General features: G+C 47.1%; 1 protein-coding gene across 3 annotated transcripts in view; it reads right to left on the reverse strand.

Annotated features, from left to right (window-relative positions):
- Window positions 1–15755, reverse strand: part of GATAD1 (GATA zinc finger domain containing 1) — a 62596-nt gene that overhangs the window by 6780 nt on the left and 40061 nt on the right. The gene's annotated exons all lie outside the window — the stretch shown is intronic.

Below are 15755 nucleotides of genomic sequence, written 5' to 3' on the forward strand. Positions count from 1 at the left end.
AGCAATGTCTATGGGAGAGCATAACAATGTAAAAACCATTTAGTAAGTTCATGAAAGGTGGTGGTGGTAAAAGTTTGGAGAACATACAAAGCAAATACAATTCCAAGGTGTGTCCCTTCCAGGAAGGACAAATTGCTACCTGCTCTGTGATAGAAAAGAATCAGATGTAATCAGCCTGCCATCAGACTTGGGCTGGTCTCTCCTGGGTGTGGACTTGTCTGGTTGGTCACTGCTGCTGACAAGTAGGCTGTCAGTATAGCCGGGCTGTCATGTCAGCTGTAGTGAGGGGGAGGTCCACATTGTGGAGGCCACATCCCTGCAATCTTGGCCAATTTGACCATGAATCTTAAGCACTGGGGTGGCTGGAAAAGATGGCTGATTGACATCCATACAGAGGTCATCTTTTGACCACTTGATTAGTGTACGCACTGAAGGCTTTTAACTGAGCATTCACATAGGACACAAATATTCTGATTCTTTGGGCCCATTCCAAGAACTCTGGGCATACTTTTCCTCCAGACCTCATACCCAGTTGTGTTCTTTCCAAATTTCTGGTCATCTGGTTACGTTATCAGCCACTATCTGTGAATCAGCATAGATTTTTATATCAGACATTTCTACCTCCTGACGGAATGGAGGAGATATGTTACTTAACAATACTGTTCCCTTGGATGATTTCCTATCTCCACTATTTGTAAGGGCTATTCCCTCAATGTAGCAGTAATGCTTTCACTCTGATGGGTAAGTCACAGTGGAATTCTGGGTCTTCAGGAATTAGTGTTAGTGCATACACAGTGTCTGATAATCCCCAGAGTGTCTGCTGCTCTTGGATCCTGTGGGGAAGACTTGGAGAAAAGAAGATTCATGGCAAGAACTTGTGATGTGATGGCAGGGCCTTTTCCCATTCTTAGTCTGACCTAGGTGTGAGAATTAGGTCAGGGGCCGTGACTATATTGTGACTCAAACCAAGCCCTTGTTTACTAACTGGGAATTTTAAATTATAAGAATCAAGTAGGATCTTTGCCCATGTATTTTGGTCTTAAGAACACAAATGAAATGGCTCCAATGACTGGAGGAACACCAGGGTCCTTGGTCTCGTGCTGATTTAGATAAAACGACTGTCAGGCCTCTGAGCCCAAACTAAGCCATCCTATCCCCTGTGACCTGCACGTATACATCCAGATGGCCTGAAGTAACTGAAGAATCACAAAAGAAGGGAAAATGGCCTGTTCCTGCCTTAACTGATGACATTCCACCATTGTGATTTGTTCCTGCCCCACCTTAACTGAGCAATTAACCTCGTGAAATTCCTTCTCCTGGCTCAAAACCTCCCCCACTAAGCACCTTGTGACCCCCACCCCTGCCTGTAAGAGAAAACCCCCTTTGATTGTAATTTTCCACTACCCACCCAAATCCTATAAAACGACCCCACACCTATCTCCCTTCACTGACTGCTTTTTCAGACTCAGCCCACCTGCACCCAGGTGAAAAAAACAGCTTTGTTGCTCACACAAAGCCTGTTTGGTGGACTCTCTTCACACAGACGCGCATGACATTTGGTGCCGAAACCCGGGACAGGAGGACTCCTTTGGGAGACCAGTCCCCTGTCCTTGCCCTCACTCTGTGAGGACATCCACCTATGACCTTGGGTCCTCAGACCAACCAGCCCAAGGAATATCTCACCAGTTTCAAATCAGGTAAGTGGTCTTTTCACTCTCTTCTCCAGCCTCTCTTGCTACCCTTCATCTCCCTGTCCTTCCAATTCCAGTTCTTTTTCCTCTCTAGTAGAGATAAAGGAGACACATTTTATCCATGGACCCGAAACTCCAGCGCTGATCACAGACTCGGGAAGACAGTCTTCCCTTGGTATTTCATCACTGTGGGGATGCCTGCCTGATTATTCACCCACACTCCACTGGTGTCTGATCACCATGGGGACGCCTGCCGTGGTCATTCACCCACATTCCCTTGGTGGCAAATCAACTGCAGGGATGCCTGCTTTGGCTCCTCACCTACCCCCTTCTCCATGTCTCTACCTTTCTCTAAACTTACCTCCTTCACCATGGGCAACCTTCTACCCTCCATTCCCCCTTCTTCACCCTTAGCCTGTGTTCTTGAAAACCTAAAACCTCTTCAACTCACACCTGACCTAAAACCTAAATGCTTATTTTCTTCTGCAACACCATTTGGCCCCAATACAAACTTGATAATGGCTCTAAATGGCCAGAAAATGGCACTTTCAATTTCTCCATCCTACAAGATCTAGATAATTTTTGTCAAAAAATGGGCAAATGGTCTGAGACGCCTGACGTCCAGGCATTTTTTTCCACATTGGTCCCTCCCTAGTCTCTGCTCCCAATGTGACTCATCCCAAATCTTTCTTCTTTCTCTCCTGTCTGTTCCTTCTGTCTCCACCCCAAGCTGAGTCCTTTGAATCCTCCTTTTCTACAGACCCATCTGGCCTCTCCCCTCCTCCCCAGGCTACTCCGAGCCAGGCTGAGCCAGGTCCCAATTCTTCCTCAGCCTTCGATCCCCCTATAATCCTTTTATCACCTCCTCTCCTCACACCCAGTCCAGCTTACAGTTTCGTTCCGCGATTAGCCCTCCCCCACCTGCCCAACAATTTCCTCTTAAAGAGGTGGCTGGAGCTGAAGGCATAGTCAAGGTTAATGCTCCTTTTTCTTTATCCGACCTCTCTCAAATCAGCATTTAGGATCTTTTTCATTAAATATAAAAACCCAGCCCAGTTCATGGCCCTTTTGGCAACAACCCTTAGATGCTTTACAGCTGTAGACCCTGAAGGGTCAGAAGGCCGTCTTATTCTCAATATGCATTTTATTACCCAATCTGCTCCCAACATTAAATAAAGCTCCAAAAATTAAATTCTGGCCCTCAAACCCCACAACAGGACTTAACCTCACCTTCAAGGTGTACAATAATAGACTAAAGGCAGCCAAGTAGCAACGTATTTGAGATGCAATTCCTTGCCTCCACTGTGAGAGAAACCCCAGCCACGTCTCCAGCACACAAGAACTTCAAAATGCCTGAACCACAGTGGCCAGGCATTCCTCCACCAGGTGGGCCAGGACCACCTCCCCCAGGATCTTGCTTCAAGTGCTGGAAATCTGGCCATTGGGACAAGGAATGCCTGCAGCCCGGGATTCCTCCTAAGCCATGTCCCATCTGTGCAGGACCCTGCTGGAAATCGGATTGTACAACTCACCCAGCAGCCACTCCCAGAGTCCCTGGAACTCTGGTCCAAGGCTCTCTGACTCCTTCCCAGATCTTCCTGGCTTAGCGACTGAAGACTGATGCTGCCCGATTGCCTCAGAAGCCCCCCTGGACAATCATGGACACCGAACTTCAGGTAACTCTCACAGTGGTGGGTAAGTTCATCCCCTGTTTAATCAAAACAGGGGCTACCCACTCCACATGACCTTCTTTTCAAGGGCCTGTTTCTCTTGTCCCCATAACTATTGTGGGTATTGATGGCCAAGCTTCAAAACCCCTTAAAACTCCCCCACTCTGGTGCCAACTTGGACAATATTCTTTTATGCACTCTTTTTTAGTTATCCCCATCTGCCCAGTTCCCTTATTAGGCTGAGACATTTTAATCAAATTATCTGCTTCCCTGACTATTCCTGGGCTACAGCCACATCTCATTGCCACCCTTCTTCCCAACCCAAAGCCTCCTTCATATCTTCCTCTCGTATCCCCCCACCTTAACCCACAAGTATGGGACACCTCTACTCCCTCCCTGGCAACCGATCACATTCCCATTACCATCCCATTAAAACCTAACCACCCTTACCCTGCTCAATGCCAGTATCCCATCCTACAACAGACTTTAAAGGGATTGAAGCCTGTTATCACTCGCCTGCTACAGCATGGGCTTCTAAAACCTATAAACTCTCCATACAATTCCCCCATTTTACCTGTCCAAAAACCAGACAAGTCTCACAGGTTAGTTCAGGAGCTGCGCCTTATCAACAAATTGTTTTGCCTATCCACCCTGTGGTGCCCAACTCATACACTCTTTTGTCCTTGATGCCTTCCTCTACAACTCACTATTCCGCCCTTGATCTTAAAGATGCTTTTTTCAGTATTCCCCTGCACCCTTCATCCCAGCCTCTCTTTGCTTTTACCTGACTATCCCTGACACCCATGAGTCCCAGCAGCTTACCTGGGCTGTGCTGCCGCAAGGCTTCAGGGACAGCCCTCATTACTTCAGAGCCAAGCTTTCTCTCATGATTTACTTTCTTTCCACCCCCCTGCTTCTCACCTTATTCAATATATTGATGACCTACTTTGTAGCCCCTCCTTTAAATCTTCTCAACAAGACACCCTCCTGCTCCTTCAACATTTATTCTCCAAAGGATATTGGGTATCCCCCTCCAAAGCTCAAATTTCTTCTCCATCCGTTACCTATCTTGGCATAATCCTTCATGAAAACACACGTGCTCTCCCTGCCGATCGTGTCCAGCTGATCTCTGAAACCCCAACTCCTTCTACAAAACAACTCCTTTCCTTCCTAGGCATGGTTGGATACTTTCACCTTTGGATACCTGGTTTTGCCATCGTAACAAAACCATTATATAAACTCACAAAAGGAAACCTTGCTGACCCCATAGATCCTAAATCCTTTCCCCACTCCTCTTTCCGTTCCTTGAAGATAGCTTCAGAGACTGCCCCCACCATAGCTCTCCCTGACTCATCCCAACCCTTTTCATTACACATAACCGAAGTGCAGGGCTGTGCAGTTGGAATTCTTACACAAGGACCGGGACCGTGCCCTGTAGCCTTTTTGTCCAAACAACTTGACCTTACTGTTTTAAGCTGGCCATCATGTCTCCATGCGGCGGCTACTGCTGTCCTAATACTTTTAGAGATCCTCAAAATCACAAACTATGCTCAACTCACTCTCCACAGCTCTCATAACTTCCAAAATCTATTTTCTTCCTCACACCTGACGCATATACTTTCTGCTCCCTGGCTCATTCAGCTATACTCACTCTTTGTTGAGTCTCCCACAATTACCATTGTTTCTGGCCTTTACTTCAATCTGGCCTCCCACACTATTCTGGATACCACACCTGACCCCCATGATTGTATCTCTCTGATCTACCTGACATTCACCCTTTTCCCATATTTCCTTCTTTCCTGTTCCTCACCCTGATCACATTTGGTTTATTGATGGCAGTTCCACCAGGCCTAATTGCCACTCATCAACAAAGGCAGGCTATGCTATAGAATCTTCCACATCTATCATTGAGGCTACTGCTCTGCCCCCCTCCACTCCCTCTCAGCAAGCCAAACTCATTGCCTTAACTCAGGCCCTCACTCTTGTAAAGGGATTGTGTCGATATTTATACTGACTCTAAATATTCCTTCCATATCCTGCACCACCATGCTGTTATACGGGCTAAAAGAGTTTTCCTCACTACGCAAGGGTCCTCCATCATTAATGCCTCTTTAATAAAAACACTTCTCAAGGCTGCTTTACTTCCAAAGGAAGCTGGAGTCGTTCATTGCAAGGGCCATCAAATGGCGTCAGATTCCATTACTCTAGGCAATGCTTATACTGATAAGGTAGCTAAAGAAGCAGCTAGCATTCCAACTTCTGTCCCTCATGGCCACTTTTTCTCCTTCTCATCAGTCACTCCCACCTACTCCCCGACTAAAACTTCCACCAAACTTCCACCTATTGATCTCTTCCCATACAAGGCAAATGGTTCTTAGACCAAGGAAAATATCTCCTTCCAGCCTCACAGGCCCATTCTATTCTGTCATCATTTCATAACCTCTTCCATGTAGGTTACAAGCCACTAGCCTACCTCTTAGAACCTCTCATTTCCTTCCATTGTGGAAATCTGTCCTCAAGGAAATTACTCCTCAGTGATCCATCTGCTATTCTATTACCCCTCAGGGATTGTTCAGGCCCCCTCCCTTCCCTACACATCAAGTTCAGGGATTTGCCCCTGCCCAGGACTGGCAAATTGACTTTACTCACATGCCCCAAGTCAGGAACTAAAATACTTCTTGGTCTGGGCAGACACTTTCACTGGATGGGTAGAGGCCTTTCCCACCATGCTCATTTCTCCCCTTCTGTCAGACATAATTCCTTAGACATAATTCCTTCCCACCTCTATAGGTCTGATAAAAGACCGGCCTTTATTAGTCAAATCACTGAAGCAGTTTTTCAGGCTCTTGGTATTCAGTGGAACCTTCATACCGCTTACCATTCTCAATCTTCAGGAAAAGCAGAATGGACTAATGGTCTTGTAAAAACACACCCCACCAAGCTCAGTCACCAACATAAAAAGGAGGACTCTGTCAAGGACAGAGTCCAAAAACTCACCAACCAAGCAAGTAATTACACTGAACCCCCTTGGGCACTCTCTAAATGGATGTCCTAGGTCCTCCCAATTCTTAGTCCTTTAATACCTGTTTTTCTCCTTCTCTTACTAGGACCTCGTGTCTTCCGTTTAGTTTTTCAATTCATACAAAACCACATCCAGGCCATCACCAATCATTCTATATGACAAATGCTCCTTCTAACAACCCCGCAATATCGCCCCTTACCACAAAATCTTCCTTCAGTTTAATCTCTCCCACTCTAGGTTCCCACACCACCCTTAATCCCGCTCGAAGCAGCCCTGAGAAATGTTGCCCATTATCTCTCCCATACCATCCCCAAAATATTTGCTGCCCCAACACTTCAACACTATTTTATGTTATTTTTCTTATTAATATAAGAAGACAGGAATGTCAGGCCTCTGAGTCCAAGCTAAGCCATCCTATCCTCTGTGACCTGCACGTATATATCCAGATAGCCTGAAGTAACTGAAGGATCACAAAAGAAGGGAAAATGGCCTGTTCCTGCCTTAACTGATGACATTCCACCACTGTGATTTGTTCCTGCCCACCTTAACTGAGCAATTAACCTTGTGAAATTCCTTCTCCTGCCTCAAAACCTCCCCCACTGAGCACCTTTTGACCCCGCACCTCCACTACCCACCCAAATCCTATAAAACAGCCCCACCCCTATCGCCCGTTGCTGACTCCTTTTTTGGACTTAGCCCGCCTGCACCCAGGTGAAATAAACAGCCTTGTTGTTCACACAAAGCCTGTTAGGTGGACTCTCTTTGCAGATGCAGGTGACAACAACATGGACACACATGGAGTGGTTTTAAGGAGCAGAGAGTTTAATATGCAAAAAAGAAGGAAGATGCTCCCCTATACAGACACAGAGGCGGGGGGCTCTAAGCTGAGAGAAGGAAACCCCATGTGCAGTGGAAAAGTGGTTGATTATGTTGGGAGGCTGGAGGAGGCAGGGTCTGATTTGCATAAGGCTCAGGGGCTTGGGTTGACCAGGTGTGTCATTCACGTACCCTGCAAAAAACCTGGTCCTCCCACCTCAGTCCTTTAATATGCAAATGTGGGTTGCCATGATGTTCTGAAAACACATGAATTATCTGGAGGGGGTCATGACACTTGGGACATGTGCTGACAAGGAGAAGAGGGTGGGAATCGCCATGGTGGCCATGTTGGGTGGACCTAGTTTTTAATGGCCAGCATTTGTATATCAAAGTTTGCTGGCGTGGCTCTTTAGCCGCCTTTTCTGTTAAAAAAGAAGGGGGGGGGGGGGGGGGGTTGCTTCTTATTATAAGAAAATTTCCACCAAGAACCTTTATCCTTTCTAGCTGCCAAAAAATTATTTCTTAATAACTTCTGTATTACCATAGTTAGGCAGCACCAAAGATCCCTGCAGGTCAGACCACTATAATTAATATGCTGGCTTTACTGCCGATTATGATAGTTACATCCACCTGGCCTCTCACATGGCAACTGCCTGACCTCTGCGGCCCCACGAGCCACTTATCCCCACTATAATCAGCCCATTTCGATGGCAGCATCTCCCACTTATTCCTGACGCTGTGGTGTATCCTATAGATGAATTCATTCAACATCCATTCCAACACCACCTCTCTTGCCTTCCTATACTCTCTGGAAAGTGAATTACTAAGTCACATGATCTTCATTGCAGTCATTTATGGCTATGTGACATAGTTCTAGACAGTGAATGTAGATAGAAGTCCCTGGGGCGGGCTTCCTTTCTGGAATGAGGGCACAACGCCTGGAGATACAGCAATTATCTTGCAACTGAGAGACAGGACTAGCTGGATTTCCTAGGACAACTAAGAATCCCCAAGCCTAGCTGGGAAGGTGACCGCATCCACCTTTAAACAGGGGGCTTGCAACTTAGCTCACACTCAACCAATCAGAGAGCTCACTAAAATGCTAATTAGGCAAAAACAGGAGGTAAAGAAATAGCCAATCATCTATTGCCTGAGAGCACAGCAGGAGGGACAAGGATTGGGATATAAACCCAGGCATTCGAGCCAGCAACAGCAACTCCGTTTGGGTCCCCTCCCTTTGTATGGGAGCTCTGTTTTCACTCTATTTCACTCTAATAAATCTTACAACTGCACTCTTTTGGTCTGTGTTTGTTACAGCTTGAGCTGAGCTTTTGCTCGCCATCCACCACTGCTATTTGCCACCATTGTAGACCCACTGCTGACTCCCATCTCTCCAGATCTGGCAGGGTATTCACTGTGCTCCTGATCCAGTGAGGCGCCCATTCCTGCTCCTGATCAGGCTAAAGGCTTGCCATTGTTCCTGCACAGCTAAGTGCCTGGGTTCATCTTAATCGAGCTGAACACTAGTCACTGGGTTCCACGGTTCTCTTCCACGACCCACAGCTTCTAATAGAGCTGTAACACTCACCGCATGGCCCAAGATTCCATTCCTTGGAATCCGTGAGGCCAAGAACCCCAGATCAGAGAATACGAGGCTTGCCACCATCTTGGAAGCAGCTCGCCACCATCTTGGGAGCTCTGCGAGCAAGGACCCCTCGGTAATATTTTGGCGACCACGAAGGGACATGCAAAGCGGTGAGTAATATTGGACCACTTTCGCTTGCTATTTTGTCCTATCCTTCCTTAGATTTAGAGAAAAATACCAGGCACCTGTCGGCCAGTTAAAATGAATAGCATGGCTGCCGAACTTAAGACTCAGGTGTGAGGTTATCTGGGGAAGGGCTTTCAAACAACCCCCAACCCTTCTGGGTTGGGGACGTTGGTCTGCCTGGAGCAAGCTTCCACTTTGAGTTCTCTTGGGGAAGCTGAGGGTTGACTAGAGGCAGAAAGCTGTCACCCCAAACTCCCAGCGGTAGCTGGTTGAGATCATGGCACAGCAGAAGTCTCTACTCAACAGTTGCCCATGCGTGTGCTCCTATCTTTACTTCTGACCCACACCTCCTGGGTCCCAACCATGACTTTCTTCAAAGTGTAGCCCCAAAATTCTCCTTACCTCTGAATCTGCTTCCTGGGATCCCTGCCTCCTACGTACTAATGGCTCAGACTTTCATTTCCTCTAGCAAGCTGGATCTCCAAAGGGATCTAGGGAAGCTCTACGCTGGGTCCTTAGGCACCTAGGCTATAATCCAGGGAGTCTTATCCCTGGTATCCCTCCCAATTTAAGCATACAGCTCTCGACATGGGCAGTTATGTAGGACCCGTTCCCCACTACCCTTGCCAGGGCCCCAAATTTGTAAATGGCTAAAAAAGAGAGACAGAGGAGAGAGAGAGCGATGGAGGAGAAAGAGAGACAGAGAGGAGAGAGACAGAGGAGAGAGACAGAGACAGAGAGGAGAGAGAGAGAGAGAGAGTCAAAGAGAGAAAGAGAAAGAAATAGTAAACAGTGTGCCCTATTCCTTTAAAACCCAGGGTAAATTTAAAACCTGTAATTGATAATTGAAGGTGTTCTCCATGACCTTATAACACTCCAATTCCACTGTTGTCAGTGTAAATAAGAGCATAGCCCAAAAGCACTGAGGCCACTGACAACCCATAGCTTTCCAATCAAAAATCCTTAACCCAGTAACCCACAGATGGGCCAAATGCATTCAGTCGGTAGCAGCAACTGCTTTGCTAAAAGTAGAAAAACAATTTTTAGAGGAAACATTGTCAGCACACCTCACCTGTTCAGAATTATTCTAATCAAAAAAGCAAAAAGGTAGCTTACTAACTCAAAAATCTTCAAGTATGGGGCTATTCTGTTAGAAAAAGGTAATGTAACTCCAGCCACTGATAATTCCCTTAACCCAGCAGATTTCCTAACAGGGGATTTAAATCTTAATTACCATACCAATGTCTGACCAGACCTAGGAAGAACTCCCTTCAGGACAGGACGATAGATGGTTCCTCTCAGGTGATTGAGGAAAAAACCATAATGGGTATTCAGTAACTGATATGGAGACTCGTGTGGAAGCAGAGTTAGAAAAATTGCCTAATAATTGGTCTCCTCAAACGTGCGAGCTGTTTGCACTCAGCCAAGCCTTAAAGTACTCACAGAATCAAAAGACTATCTCAAATCCTGCCTCAAAAGGTTAGCTACACCCTTTCTGAAACGAATTTGCATAAGAACTGTTGTTTATGGGAATGCATCTTGATGGGGCAGCTGGGTTGGCATGAAATACTCAGGAACCCAGCCCAGCTCTAGGACTCACCCCTGAGCACAAAGGCAATGTTGGGCACGCTGGTAAAGGACCACTAGAATCCCGCAGCCTGGACCCCTTTCTTTGTGGTCAAGAGAGGCGGGAAAACAGGTGCAGCACTGCTACATCAGTGAACGTAACTAATTCTATAAGCAGAGGTCATGGGTGGTTACGCACCCTGGAAAGGAATAAGCATTAGGACCATAGAGGACACTGTAGGACTAACGCTCATCGGAAAATGGCTAGGGGTGCTGGCATCCCTATGTTCTTTTTTCAGATGGGAAATGTTCCCCCCAAGACAAAAACGCCCCTAAGATGTATTCTGGAGAACTGGGACCAATTTGACCCTCAGACGCTAAGAAAGAAACGACATATTCTTCTGCAGTACCGCCTGGCCACAATACTCTCTTGAAGGGGGAGAAACCTGGCCTCCTGAGGGAAGTATAAATAATAACACCATCTTACAGCTAGACCTCTTTTGTAGACAAGAAGGCAAATGGAGTCAAGTGCCATATGTACAAACTTTCTTTTCATTAAGAGACAACTCGCAATTATGTAAAAAGTGTGATTTATGCCCTACAGGAAGCCTCAGAGTCTGCCTCCCTACCCTGGAGTCCTGACTCCTTCCCACTAATAAGGCCCCCCTTCAACCCATTTGATCCAAAAGGAGATAGACGAAGGGGCAAACAATGAACCAAAGTGTGCCAATAGTCCCCGATTATGCCCTCTCCAAGCCATGGGAGGAGGAGAATTCGGCCCAACCAGAGTGCATGTACCTTTTTCTCTCTCAGACTTCAAGCAAATTAATACAGACGTAGGTAAATTGTCAGATAACCCTGGTGGCTATATTGATGCTTTACAAGGGTTAGGGAAATTCTTTGATCTGACATGGAGACATATAATGTTACTGCTAGATCAGACACCCCAAATGAGAGAGGTGTCACCACAACTGCAGCCCCAGAATTTGGCAATCTCTGGTATTTCAGTCAGGTCAATGATAGGATGACCACAGAGGAAAGAGAACGATTCCCCACAGGCCAGCAGGCAGTTCCCAGTGTAGACCCTCATTGGGACACAGAATCAGAACGTGGAGATTGGTGCTGCAGACATTTGTTAACTTGCATGCTAGAAGGACTAAGGAAAACTAGGAAGAAGCCTGTGAATTATTCAGTGATGTCCACTATAACACAGGGAAGGGAAGAAAATCCTACTGCCTTTCTGGAGAGACTAAGGGAGGCATTGAGGAAGCATACCTCTCTGTTACCTGACTCTGTTGAAGGCCAAATAATCTTAAAGGGTAAGTTTATCACTCAGTCAGCTGCAGACATTAGAAAAAAAACTTCAAAAGTCCGCCTTAGGCCCAGAGCAAAACTTAGAAACCCTACTGAACTTGGCAACCCCAGTTTTTTATAATAGAGATCAGGAAGAGCAGGTGGAATGGGACAAACGGGATTAAAAAAAGGCCACCACTTCAGTCATGGCCCTGAGGCAAGCGGACTTTGGAGGCTCTGGAAAAGGGAAAAGCTGGGCAAATTGAATGCCTAATAGGGCTTGCTTCCAGTGCGGTCTACAAGGACACTTTAAAAAAGATTGTTCAAGTAGAAATCAGCTGCCCCCTCGTCCATGCCCCTTATGTCAAGGGAATCACTGGAAGGCCCACTGCCCCAGGGGATGAAGGTCCTCTGAGTCAGAAGCCACTAACCAGATGATCCAGCAGCAGGACTGAGGGTGCCCGGGGCAAGCGCCAGCACATGCCATCACCCTCACAGAGCCCCGGGTATACTTGACCACTGAGGGCCAGGAGGTTAACTGTCTCCTGGACACTGGCACAGCCTTCTCAGTCTTACTCTCCTATCCCGGACGACTGTCCTCCAAATCTGTCACTATCCGAAGGGTCCTAGGACAGCCAGTCACTAGATACTTCTCCCAGCCACTAAGTTGTGACTGGGGAGCTTTACTCTTTTCACATGCTTTTCTAATTATGCCTGAAAGCCTCACTCCCTTGTTAGGGAGAGACATTCTAGCAAAAGCAGGGGCCATTATACACCTGAATATAGGAGAAGGAGCACCTGTTTGCTGTCCCCTGCTTGAGGAAGAAATTAATCCTGAAGTCTGGGCAATAGAAGGACAATATGGACGAGCAAAGAATGCCCATCCTGTTCAAGTTAAACTAAAGGATTCTGCCTCCTTTCCCTACCAAAGGCAGTACCCCCTCAGACCCAAGGCCCAACAAGGACTCCAGAAGATTGTTAAGGACCCAGAAGCCCAAGGCCTAGTAAAACCATGCAATAGCCCCTGCAATACTCCAATTTTAGGAGTACAGAAACCCAATGGACAGTGGAGGTTAGTGCAAGATCTCAGGATTATCAATGAGGCCACTGTCCCTCTACACCCAGCTGTACCTAACCCTTATAATCTGCTTTCCCAAATACCAGAGGAAGCAGAGTGGTTTACAGTTCTGGACCTTAAGGATGCCTTTTTCTGCATCCCTGTATATCCTGTCTCTCAATTCTTATTTGCCTTTGAAGATCCTTCAAACCCAACGTCTCAACTCACCTGGACTATTTTACCCCAAGGGTTCAGGGATAGCCCCCATCTATTTGGCCAGGCATTAGCCCAAGACTTGAGCCAGTTCTCATACCTGGACACTCTTGTCCTTCAGTACGTGGATGATTTACTTTTAGCTGCCCATTCAGAAACTTTGTGCCATCAAGCCACCCAAGCGCTCTTAAATTTCCTCATTACCTGTGGCGACAAGGTTTCCAAACCAAAGGCTCAGCTCTGCTCACAGCAGGTTAAATACTTAGGGCTAAAATTATCCAAAGGCACCAGGGCCCTCAATGAGGAACATATCCAGCCTATACTGGCTTATCCTTATCCCAGAACCCTAAAGCAACTAAGAGGGTTCCTTGGCATAACAGGTTTTTGCCGAATATGGATTCACAGGTACGGCAAAATAGCCAGACCATTATATACACTAACTAAGGAAACTCAGAGAGCCAATGCCCATTTAGTAAGATGGACACCTGAAGCAGAAGCGGCTTTCCAGGCCCTAAACCAAGCCCCCGTGTTAAGCTTGCCAACGGGGCGAGACTTTTCTTTATATGTCACAGAAAAAACAGGAATAGCTCTAAGAGTCCTTACACAGGTCCGAGGGACCAGCTTGCAACCCGTGGCATATCTGAGTAAGAAAACTGATGCAGTGGCAAAGGGTTGGCCTCATTGTTTACAGGGAGTGGCAGCAGGAGCAGTCTTAGTATCCACAGCGGTTAAAATAATACAGGGGGTGAACGAGGGGGGGCGGAGCAAGATGGCAGAATAGGAACAGCTTCAGTCTCCATCTCCCAGCGCGAGCGACACAGAAGACCGGCGATTTCTGCATTTTCAACTGAGGTACTGGGGTCATCTCACTCGGGAGTGCCGGACAATCGGTGCTGGTCAGCTGCTGCAGCCCGACCAGCGAGAGCTGAAGCAGGGCGAGGCATCGCCTCACCTGGGAAGCGCGAGGGGGAAGGGAGTCCCTTTTCCTAGCCAGGGGAACTGAGACACACAACACCTGGAAAATCGGGTAACTCCCACCCCAATACTGCACTGTAACACCGGCACACCGGAGATTATATCCCACACCTGGCCGGGAGGGTCCCACGCCCACGGAGCCTCTCTCCTTGCTAACACAGCAGTCTGCGGCAATCTAACCGCAAGACAGCAGCGAGGCTGGGGGAGGGGCGCCCGCCATCGCTGAGGCTTAAGTAGGTAACTAAAGCCGCTGGGAAGCTGGAACTGGGTGGAGCTCACAGCAGCTCAAGGAAACCTGCCTGTCTCTGTAGACTGCGCCTCTGGGGACAGGGCTCAGCTAAAGGAGTAGAAGCCTGTGAAACGCGAACGACTCTGTCTGACAGCTTTGAAGAGAGCAGTGGATCTCCCAACACGGAGGTTGAGATCTGAGAAGGGGCAGTCTGCCTGCTCAAGTGGGTCACTGACCCCTGAGTAGCCTAACTGGGAGACATCCCCCACTAGGGGCAGTCTGACACCCCACACCTCACAGGGTGGAGTACACCCCTGAGAGGAAGCTTCCAAAGCAAGAATCAGACAGGTGCACTCGCTGTTCAGCAATATTCTATCTTCTGCAACCTCTGCTGCTGATACCCAGGCAAACAGGGTCTGGAGTGGACCTCAAGCAATCTCCAACAGACCTATAGCTGAGGGTCCTGACAGTCAGAAGGAAAACTATCAAACAGGAAGGACACCTATATCAAAACCCCATCAGTACGTCACCATCATCAAAGACCAGTGACAGATAAAACCACAAAGATGGGGAAAAAGCAGGGCAGAAAAGCTGGAAATTCAAAAAATAAGAGCGCATCTCCTCCTGCAAAGGAGCACAGCCCATCGCCAGCAACGGATCAAAGCTGGTCAGAGAATGATTTTGATGAGATGAGAGAAGAAGGCTTCAGTCCATCAAACCTCTCAGAGCTAAAGGAGGAATTACGTACCCAGCGCAAAGAAACTAAAAATCTTGAAAAAAGAGTGGAAGAATTGACAGCTAGACTAATTAATGCAGAGAAGGTCATAAACGAAATGACAGAGATGAAAACCATGACACGAGAAATACGTGACAAATGCACAAGCTTCAGTAACCGACTCGATCAACTGGAAGAAAGAGTATCAGCGATTGAGGATCAAATGAATGAAATGAAGCGAGAAGAGAAACCAAAAGAAAAAAGAAGAAAAAGAAATGAACAAAGCCTGCAAGAAGTATGGGATTATGTCAAAAGACCAAATCTACGTCTGATTGGGGTGCCTGAAAGTGAGGGGGAAAATGGAACCAAATTGGAAAACACTCTACAGGATATCATCCAGGAGAACTTCCCCAACCTAGCAGGCCAGGCCAACATTCAAATTCAGGAAATACAGAGAACGCCACAAAGATACTCCTCCAGAAGAGCAACTCCAAGACACATAATTGCCAGATTCACCAAAGTTGAAATGAAGGAAAAAATCTTAAGGGCAGCCAGAGAGAAAGGTCGGGTTACCCACAAAGGGAAGCCCATCAGACTGACAGCAGATCTCTCGGCAGAAACTCTACAAGCCAGAAGAGAGTGGGGGCCAATATTCAACGTTCTTAAAGAAAAGAATTTTAAACCCAGAATTTCATATCCAGCCAAACTAAGTTTCATAAGTGAAGGAGAAATAAAAT

This window comes from Piliocolobus tephrosceles, chromosome 8, assembly GCF_002776525.5.
Source record: "Piliocolobus tephrosceles isolate RC106 chromosome 8, ASM277652v3, whole genome shotgun sequence".
Lineage (NCBI taxonomy): Eukaryota > Metazoa > Chordata > Mammalia > Primates > Cercopithecidae > Piliocolobus > Piliocolobus tephrosceles.